Here is a 13,788-nt window from a genome sequence, read left to right as displayed (position 1 = left end):
AATCATACAATCACAATCATGCAATCACAATCATACAATCACAATCACACAATCACAATCATACAATCACAATCATACAATCGCAATCATACAATCACAATCATACAGAAACAATCATACAACCTTAATTATACAACCACAATCATACGATCACAATCATACAATTACAATCATACAATCACAATCATACAATCACAATCATACAATCGCAATGAAAGAATCACAATCATACAATCACAATCATACAATCGCAATCATACAATCACAATCATACAATTACTATCATACAATCACAATCATTCAATCACAATCATACAATCACAATCTCACAATCACAATCTCACAATCACGATCATACAATCACAATCTCACAATCACAATCACACAATCACAATCATACAATCACAATCAAACAATCATAATCATACAATCGCAATCATACAATCACAATCATACAATCACTATCACACAATCACAATCATACAATCACAATCATACAATCACAATCATACAATCCCAATCATACAATCACAATCATACAATCACAATCATACAATCACAGTCGTACAATCACAATCATACAATCACAATCATACAATCACAATCATACAATCGCAATCAAAGAATCACAATCATACAATCACAATCATACAATCACAATCTCACAATCACAATGCCACAATCACGATCATACAATCACAATCATACAATCACAATCACACAATCGCAATCAAAGAATCACAATCATGCGATCACAATCATACAATCACAATCATACAATCACAATCATACAATCGCAATCATACAATCACAATCATACAGAAACAATAATACAACCTTAATTATACAACCACAATCATACGGTCACAATCATACAATCACAATCATACAGAAACAATCATACAACCTTAATTATACAACCACAATCATACGATCACAATCATACAATCACAATCATGCAATCACAATCATACAATCACAGTCATACAATCACAATCATACAATCACAATCATGCAATCACAATCATACAATCACAATCACACAATCACAATCATACAATCACAATCATACAATCGCAATCATACAATCACAATCATACAGAAACAATCATACAACCTTAATTATACAACCACAATCATACGATCACAATCATACAATTATAATCATACAATCACAATCATACAATCACAATCATACAATCGCAATGAAAGAATCACAATCATACAATCACAATCATACAACCACAATCATACAATCACAATCATACAATCACAATCATACAATCGCAATCATGCAATCGCAATCAAAGAATCACAATCATACGATCACAATCATACAATCACAATCATACAATCACAATCATACAATCGCAATCATACAATCACAATCATACAATTACTATCATACAATCACAATCATTCAATCACAATCATGCAATCACAATCTCACAATCACAATCTCACAATCACGATCATACAATCACAATCTCACAATCACAATCACACAATCACAATCATACAATCACAATCAAACAATCATAATCATACAATCGCAATCATACAATCACAATCATACAATCACTATCACACAATCACAATCATACAATCACAATCATACAATCACAATCATACAATCCCAATCATACAATCACAATCATGCAATCACAATCGTACAATCACAATCATACAATCACAATCATACAATCACAATCATACAATCACAATCATACAATCACAGTCATACAATCACAATCATACAATCACAATCATACAATCACAATCATACAATCGCAATCAAAGAATCACAATCATACAATCACAATCATACAATCACAATCATACAATCACAATCATACAGTCGCAATCACACAATCGCAATCACACAATCGCAATCAAACAATCACAATCTTACAATCACAATCATACGATCCCAATCATACAATCACAATCATACAATCACAATCATACAATCACAATCATACAATCACAATCATACAATCACAATCATACAATCACAATCATACAATCACAATCATACAATCACAATCATACAATCACAATCATACAATCACAATCATACAATCACAATCATACAATCACAATCATACAATCACAATCATACAATCACAATCATACAATCACAATCATACAATCACAATCATACAATCACAATCATACAATCACAATCATACAATCACAATCATACAATCACAATCATACAATCACAATCATACAATCACAATCATACAATCACAATCATACAATCACAATCATACAATCACAATCATACAATCACAATCATACAATCACAATCATAAAATTACTACCATACAATCACAATCATACAATCACAATCATACAATCACAATCATACAATCACAATCATACAATCACAATCATACAATCACCGTCATACAATCACAATCTTACAATCACAATCATACAATCACAATCGTACAATCGCAATCAAAGAATCACAATCATACAATCACAATCATACAATCACAATCATAAAATTACTACCATACAATCACAATCATACAATCACAATCATACAATCGCAATCATACAATCACAATCATACAATCACAATCATACAATCACTATCATACAATCACTATCATACAATCACAATCATACAATCACAATCATACAATCGCAATCATACAATCACAATCATACAATCACAATCATACAATCACAATCATACAGAAACAATCATACAACCTTAATTATACAACCATAAACATACGATCACAATCGTACAATTATAATCATACAATCACAATCATACAATCACAATCATACAATCGCAATGAAAGAATCACAATCATACAATCACAATCATACAATCACAATCATAAAATTACTACCATACAATCACAATCATACAATCACAATCATACAATCGCAATCATACAATCTCAATCATACAATCACAATCATACAATCACTATCATACAATCACTATCATACAATCACAATCATACAATCACAATCATACAATCACAATCATACAATCACAATCATGCAATCACAATCATACAATCACAGTCATACAATCACAATCATACAATCACAATCATGCAATCACAATCATACAATCACAATCACACAATCACAATCATACAATCACAATCATACAATCGCAATCATACAATCACAATCATACAGAAACAATCATACAACCTTAATTATACAACCACAATCATACGATCACAATCATACAATTATAATCATACAATCACAATCATACAATCACAATCATACAATCGCAATGAAAGAATCACAATCATACATTCACAATCATACAACCACAATCATACAATCACAATCATACAATCACAATCATACAATCGCAATCATGCAATCGCAATCAAAGAATCACAATCATACGATCACAATCATACAATCACAATCATACAATCACAATCATACAATCGCAATCATACAATCACAATCATACAATTACTATCATACAATCACAATCATTCAATCACAATCATGCAATCACAATCTCACAATCACAATCTCACAATCACGATCATACAATCACAATCTCACAATCACAATCACACAATCACAATCATACAATCACAATCAAACAATCATAATCATACAATCGCAATCATACAATCACAATCATACAATCACTATCACACAATCACAATCATACAATCACAATCATACAATCACAATCATACAATCCCAATCATACAATCACAATCATGCAATCACAATCGTACAATCACAATCATACAATCACAATCATACAATCACAATCATACAATCACAATCATACAATCACAATCATACAATCACAATCATAAAATTACTACCATACAATCACAATCATACAATCACAATCATACAATCACAATCATACAATCACAATCATACAATCACAATCATACAATCACCGTCATACAATCACAATCTTACAATCACAATCATACAATCACAATCGTACAATCGCAATCAAAGAATCACAATCATACAATCACAATCATACAATCACAATCATAAAATTACTACCATACAATCACAATCATACAATCACAATCATACAATCGCAATCATACAATCACAATCATACAATCACAATCATACAATCACTATCATACAATCACTATCATACAATCACAATCATACAATCACAATCATACAATCGCAATCATACAATCACAATCATACAATCACAATCATACAATCACAATCATACAGAAACAATCATACAACCTTAATTATACAACCATAAACATACGATCACAATCATACAATCACAATCATACAATCACAATCATACAATCACAATCATACAATCGCAATGAAAGAATCAGAATCATACAATCACAATCATACAACCACAATCATACAATCACAATCATACAATCACAATCATACAATCGCAATCATACAATCGCAATCAAAGACTCACAATCATACGATCACAATCATACAGTCACAATCATACAATCACAATCTTACAATCACAATCATACAATCACAATCGTACAATCACAATCATACAATCACAATCATACAATCACAATCATACAATCACAATCATACAGAAACAATCATACAACCTTAATTATACAACTACAAACATACGATCACAATCATACAATCACAATCATACAATCACAATCATACAATCGCAATCATACAATCACAATCATACAATCGCAATCATACAATCACAATCATACAATTACTATCATACAATCACAATCATTCAATCACAATCATACAATCACAATCTCACAATCACAATCTCACAATCACAATCTCACAATCACGATCATACAATCACAATCATACAATCACAATCATACAATCGCAATCAAAGAATCACAATCATGCGATCACAATCATACAATCACAATCATACAATCACAATCATACAATCGCAATCATACAATCACAATCATACAGAAACAATCAGACAACCTTAATTATACAACCACAATCATACGATCACAATCATACAATCACAATCATACAATCACAATCATACAATCACAATCATACAATCACAATCATACAATCACAATCATACAATCACAATCATACAATCACAATCATGCAATCACAATCATACAATCACAATCATACAATCACAATCATACAATCACAATCATACAATCACAATCATACAATCGCAATCATACAATCACAATCATACAGAAACAATCAGACAACCTTAATTATACAACCACAATCATACGATCACAATCATACAATCACAATCATACAATCACAATCATACAATCACAATCATACAATCACAATCATACAATCACAATCATACAATCACAATCATACAATCACAATCAGGCAATCACAATCATACAATCACAATCATACAATCACAATCATACAATCACAATCATACAACCTTAATTATACAACCACAATCATACGATCACAATCATACAATCACAATCATACAATCACAATCATACAATCACAATCATACAATCACAATCATACAATCACAATCATACAATCGCAATGAAAGAATCACAATCATACAATCACAATCATACAATCACAATCATACAATCACAATCATGCAATCACAATCATACAATCACAATCATACAATCACAATCATACAATCACAATCATACAATCACAATCATACAATCACAATCATACAATCACAGTCATACAATCACAATCATACAATCGCAATCATACAATCGCAATCAAAGAATCACAATCATACAATCACAATCATACAATCACAATCATACAATCACAGTCATACAGTCACAATCATACAATCGCAATCACACAATCACAATCTTACAATCACAATCATACGATCCCAATCATACAATCACAATCATACAATCACAATCATACAATCACAATCATACAATCGCAATCAAAGAATCACAATCATACGATCACAATCATACAATCGCAATCATACAATCACAATCATACAATCGCAATCATACAATCACAATCATACAATTACTATCATACAATCACAATCATTCAATCACAATCATACAATCACAATCTCACAATCACAATCTCACAATCACGATCATACAATCACAATCATACAATCACAATCATACAATCGCAATCAAAGAATCACAATCATGCGATCACAATCATACAATCACAATCATACAATCACAATCATACAATCACAATCATACAATCGCAATCATACAATCACAATCATACAGAAACAATCATACAATCTTAATTATACAACCACAATCATACGATCACAATCATACAATCACAATCATACAATCACAATCATACAATCACAATCATACAATCACAATCATACAATCACAATCATACAATCACAATCATACAATCACAATCATGCAATCACAATCATACAATCACAATCACACAATCACAATCATACAATCACAATCATACAATCGCAATCATACAATCACAATCATACAGAAACAATCATACAACCTTAATTATACAACCACAATCATACGATCACAATCATACAATCACAATCATACAATCACAATCATACAATCACAATCATACAATCACAATCATACAATCGCAATGAAAGAATCACAATCATACAATCACAATCATACACCCACCATCATACAATCACAATCATACAATCACAATCATACAATCACAATCATACAATCACAATCATACAATCACAATCATACAATCACAATCATACAATCGCAATCAAAGAATCACAATCATACGATCACAATCATACAATCACGATCATACAATCACAATCATACAATCGCAATCAAAGAATCACAATCATACGATCACAATCATACAATCACAATCATACAATCACAATCACACAATCACAATCATACAATCACAATCATACAATCGCAATCAAAGAATCACAATCATACGATCACAATCATACAATCACAATCATACAATCACAATCATACAATCACAATCATACAATCACAATCATACAATCACAATCATACAATCACAATCTCACAATCACGATCATACAATCACCATCATACAATCAAAATCATACAATCACAATCTCACAGTCACAATCACACAATCACAGTCATACAATCACAATCATTCAATCATAATCATACAATCGCAATCATACAATCACAATCATACAATCACTATCATACAATCACTATCATACAATCACAATCATACAATCACAATCACACAATCGCAATCATACAATCACAATCATACAATCGCAATCAAAGAATCACAATCATACGATCACAATCATACAATCACAATCATACAATCACAATCACACAATCACAATCATACAATCACAATCATACAATCGCAATCAAAGAATCACAATCATACGATCACAATCATACAATCACAATCATACAATCACAATCATACAATCACAATCATACAATCACAATCATACAATCACAATCATACAATCACAATCTCACAATCACGATCATACAATCACCATCATACAATCAAAATCATACAATCACAATCTCACAGTCACAATCACACAATCACAGTCATACAATCACAATCATTCAATCATAATCATACAATCGCAATCATACAATCACAATCATACAATCACTATCATACAATCACTATCATACAATCACAATCATACAATCACAATCACACAATCGCAATCATACAATCACAATCATACAATCACAATCATACAATCACAATCATACAATCTCTATCATGCAATCACAATCATACAATCACAATCATACAATCACAATCATACAATCACAATCATACAATCACAATCATACAATCACAATCATACAATCACAATCATACAATCACAATCATACAATCACAGTCATACAATCACAATCATACGATCACAATCATACAATCACAATCATACAATCACAATCATACAATCACAATCATACAATCACAATCATACAATCACAATCATACAATCACAATCATACAATCACAATCATACAATCACAATCATACAATCACAATCATACAATCACAATCATACAATCACAATCATACAATCACAATCATACAATCACAATCATACAATCACAATCATACAATCACAATCATACAATCACAATCATACAATCACAATCATACAATCACAGTCATACAATCACAATCATACAATCACAATCATGCAATCACAATCATACAATCACAATCATACAATCACAATCATGCAATCACAATCATACAATCACAATCATACAATCACAATCATACAATCACAATCATACAATCACAATCATACAATCGCAATCATACAATCACAATCATACAGAAACAATCAGACAACCTTAATTATACAACCACAATCATACGATCACAATCATACAATCACAATCATACAATCACAATCATACAATCACAATCATACAATCACAATCATACAATCACAATCATACAATCACAATCATACAATCACAATCAGGCAATCACAATCATACAATCACAATCATACAATCACAATCATACAATCACAATCATACAACCTTAATTATACAACCACAATCATACGATCACAATCATACAATCACAATCATACAATCACAATCATACAATCACAATCATACAATCACAATCATACAATCACAATCATACAATCGCAATGAAAGAATCACAATCATACAATCACAATCATACAATCACAATCATACAATCACAATCATGCAATCACAATCATGCAATCACAATCATACAATCACAATCATACAATCACAATCATACAATCACAATCATACAATCACAATCATACAATCACAGTCATACAATCACAATCATACAATCGCAATCATACAATCGCAATCAAAGAATCACAATCATACAATCACAATCATACAATCACAATCATACAATCACAGTCATACAGTCACAATCATACAATCGCAATCACACAATCACAATCTTACAATCACAATCATACGATCCCAATCATACAATCACAATCATACAATCACAATCATACAATCACAATCATACAATCGCAATCAAAGAATCACAATCATACGATCACAATCATACAATCGCAATCATACAATCACAATCATACAATCGCAATCATACAATCACAATCATACAATTACTATCATACAATCACAATCATTCAATCACAATCATACAATCACAATCTCACAATCACAATCTCACAATCACAATCTCACAATCACGATCATACAATCACAATCATACAATCACAATCATACAATCGCAATCAAAGAATCACAATCATGCGATCACAATCATACAATCACAATCATACAATCACAATCATACAATCACAATCATACAATCGCAATCATACAATCACAATCATACAGAAACAATCATACAATCTTAATTATACAACCACAATCATACGATCACAATCATACAATCACAATCATACAATCACAATCATACAATCACAATCATACAATCACAATCATACAATCACAATCATACAATCACAATCATACAATCACAATCATGCAATCACAATCATACAATCACAATCACACAATCACAATCATACAATCACAATCATACAATCGCAATCATACAATCACAATCATACAGAAACAATCATACAACCTTAATTATACAACCACAATCATACGATCACAATCATACAATCACAATCATACAATCACAATCATACAATCACAATCATACAATCGCAATGAAAGAATCACAATCATACAATCACAATCATACACCCACCATCATACAATCACAATCATACAATCACAATCATACAATCACAATCATACAATCACAATCATACAATCACAATCATACAATCACAATCATACAATCGCAATCAAAGAATCACAATCATACGATCACAATCATACAATCACGATCATACAATCACAATCATACAATCGCAATCAAAGAATCACAATCATACGATCACAATCATACAATCACAATCATACAATCACAATCACACAATCACAATCATACAATCACAATCATACAATCGCAATCAAAGAATCACAATCATACGATCACAATCATACAATCACAATCATACAATCACAATCATACAATCACAATCATACAATCACAATCATACAATCACAATCATACAATCACAATCTCACAATCACGATCATACAATCACCATCATACAATCAAAATCATACAATCACAATCTCACAGTCACAATCACACAATCACAGTCATACAATCACAATCATTCAATCATAATCATACAATCGCAATCATACAATCACAATCATACAATCACTATCATACAATCACTATCATACAATCACAATCATACAATCACAATCACACAATCGCAATCATACAATCACAATCATACAATCACAATCATACAATCACAATCATACAATCTCTATCATGCAATCACAATCATACAATCACAATCATACAATCACAATCATACAATCACAATCATACAATCACAATCATACAATCACAATCATACAATCACAATCATACAATCACAATCATACAATCACAGTCATACAATCACAATCATACAATCACAATCATGCAATCACAATCATACAATCACAATCATACAATCACAATCATGCAATCACAATCATACAATCACAATCATACAATCACAATCATACAATCACAATCATACAATCACAATCATACAATCGCAATCATACAATCACAATCATACAGAAACAATCAGACAACCTTAATTATACAACCACAATCATACGATCACAATCATACAATCACAATCATACAATCACAATCATACAATCACAATCATACAATCACAATCATACAATCACAATCATACAATCACAATCATACAACCACAATCATACAATCACAATCATACAATCACAATCATACAATCACAATCATACAATCGCAATCATACAATCGCAATCAAAGAATCACAATCATACGATCACAATCATACAACCACAATCATACAATCACAATCATAAATTTACTACCATACAATCACAATCATACAATCACAATCATACAATCACAATCATACAATCACAATCATACAATCACAATTATACAATCACAATCATACAATCACAGTCATACCATCACAATCATACGATCACAATCATACAATCACAATCATACAATCACAATCATACAATCACAATCATACAATCACAATCATACAATCACAATCGTACAATTACTATCATACAATCACAATCATACAATCACAATCATACAATCACAATCATACAATCACAATCATACAATCACAATCATACAATCACAATCTCACAATCACGATCATACAATCACCATCATACAATCAAAATCATACAATCACAATCTCACAATCACAATCACACAATCACAGTCATACAATCACAATCATTCAATCATAATCATACAATCGCAATCATACAATCACAGTCATACAATCACAATCATACAATCACTATCATACAATCACTATCATACAATCACAATCATACAATCACAATCATACAATCGCAATCATACAATCACAATCATACAATCACAATCATACAATCACAATCATACAATCACAATCATACAATCACAATCATACAATCACAATCATACAATCACAATCATACAATCACAATCATACAATCACAATCATACAATCACAATCATACAATCACAGTCATACAATCACAATCATACAATCACAATCATACAATCACAATCATGCAATCACAATCATACAATCGCAATCAAAGAATCACAATCATACAATCACAATCATACAATCACAATCATACAATCACAGTCATACAGTCACAATCATACAATCGCAATCACACAATCACAATCTTGCAATCACAATCATACGATCCCAATCATACAATCACAATCATACAATCACAATCATACAATCACAATCATACAATCGCAATCAAAGAATCACAATCATACGATCACAATCATACAATCGCAATCATACAACCACAATCATACAATCGCAATCATACAATCACAATCTTACAATTACTATCATACAGCCACAATCATTCAATAACAATCATACAATCACAATCTCACAATCACAATCTCACAATCACAATCTCACAATCACAATCTCACAATCACAATCTCACAATCACGATCATACAATCACAATCATACAATCACAATCATACAATCGCAATCAAAGAATCACAATCATGCGATCACAATCATACAATCACAATCATACAATCACAATCATACAATCGCAATCATACAATCATAATCATACAGAAACAATCATACAACCTTAATTATATAACCACAATCATACGATCACAATCATACAATCACAATCATACAATCACAATCATACAATCACAATCATACAATCACAATCATACAATCACAATCATGCAATCACAATCATACAATCACAATCACACAATCACAATCATACAATCACAATCATACAATCGCAATCATACAATCACAATCATACAGAAACAATCATACAACCTTAATTATACAACCACAATCATACGATCACAATCATACAATTACAATCATACAATCACAATCATACAATCACAATCATACAATCGCAATGAAAGAATCACAATCATACAATCACAATCATACAATCGCAATCATACAATCACAATCATACAATTACTATCATACAATCACAATCATTCAATCACAATCATACAATCACAATCTCACAATCACAATCTCACAATCACGATCATACAATCACAATCTCACAATCACAATCACACAATCACAATCATACAATCACAATCAAACAATCATAATCATACAATCGCAATCATACAATCACAATCATACAATCACTATCACACAATCACAATCATACAATCACAATCATACAATCACAATCATACAATCCCAATCATACAATCACAATCATACAATCACAATCATACAATCACAGTCGTACAATCACAATCATACAATCACAATCATACAATCACAATCATACAATCGCAATCAAAGAATCACAATCATACAATCACAATCATACAATCACAATCATACAATCACAATCATACAGTCACAATCATACAATCGCAATCACACAATCGCAATCACACAGCCACAATCTTACAATAACAATCATACGATCCCAATCATACAATCACAATCATACAATCGCAATCATACAATCACAATCATACAATCACAATCATACAATCACAATCATACAATCACAATCATACAATCACAATCATACAATCACAATCATACAATCACAATCATACAATCACAATCATACAATCACAATCATACAATCACAATCGTACAATCACAATCGTACAATCACAATCATACAATCACAATCATACAATCACAATCATACAATCACAATCATAAAATTACTACCATACAATCACAATCATACAATCACAATCATACAATCACAATCATACAATCACAATCATACAATCACAATCATACAATCACAATCATACAATCACAATTATACAATCACAATCATACAATCACAGTCATACCATCACAATCATACGATCACAATCATACCATCACAATCATACAATCACAATCATACAATCACAATCATACAATCACAATCATACAATTACTATCATACAATCACAATCATACAATCACAATCATACAATCACAATCATACAATCACAATCATACAATCACAATCTCACAATCACGATCATACAATCACCATCATACAATCAAAATCATACAATCACAATCTCACAATCACAATCACACAATCACAGTCATACAATCACAATCATTCAATCATAATCATACAATCGCAATCATACAATCACAGTCATACAATCACAATCATGCAATCACTATCATACAATC

Source organism: Megachile rotundata, unplaced genomic scaffold (assembly GCF_050947335.1).
Source record: "Megachile rotundata isolate GNS110a unplaced genomic scaffold, iyMegRotu1 scaffold0019, whole genome shotgun sequence".
Lineage (NCBI taxonomy): Eukaryota > Metazoa > Arthropoda > Insecta > Hymenoptera > Megachilidae > Megachile > Megachile rotundata.
This window is presented reverse-complemented; position numbering follows the sequence as displayed.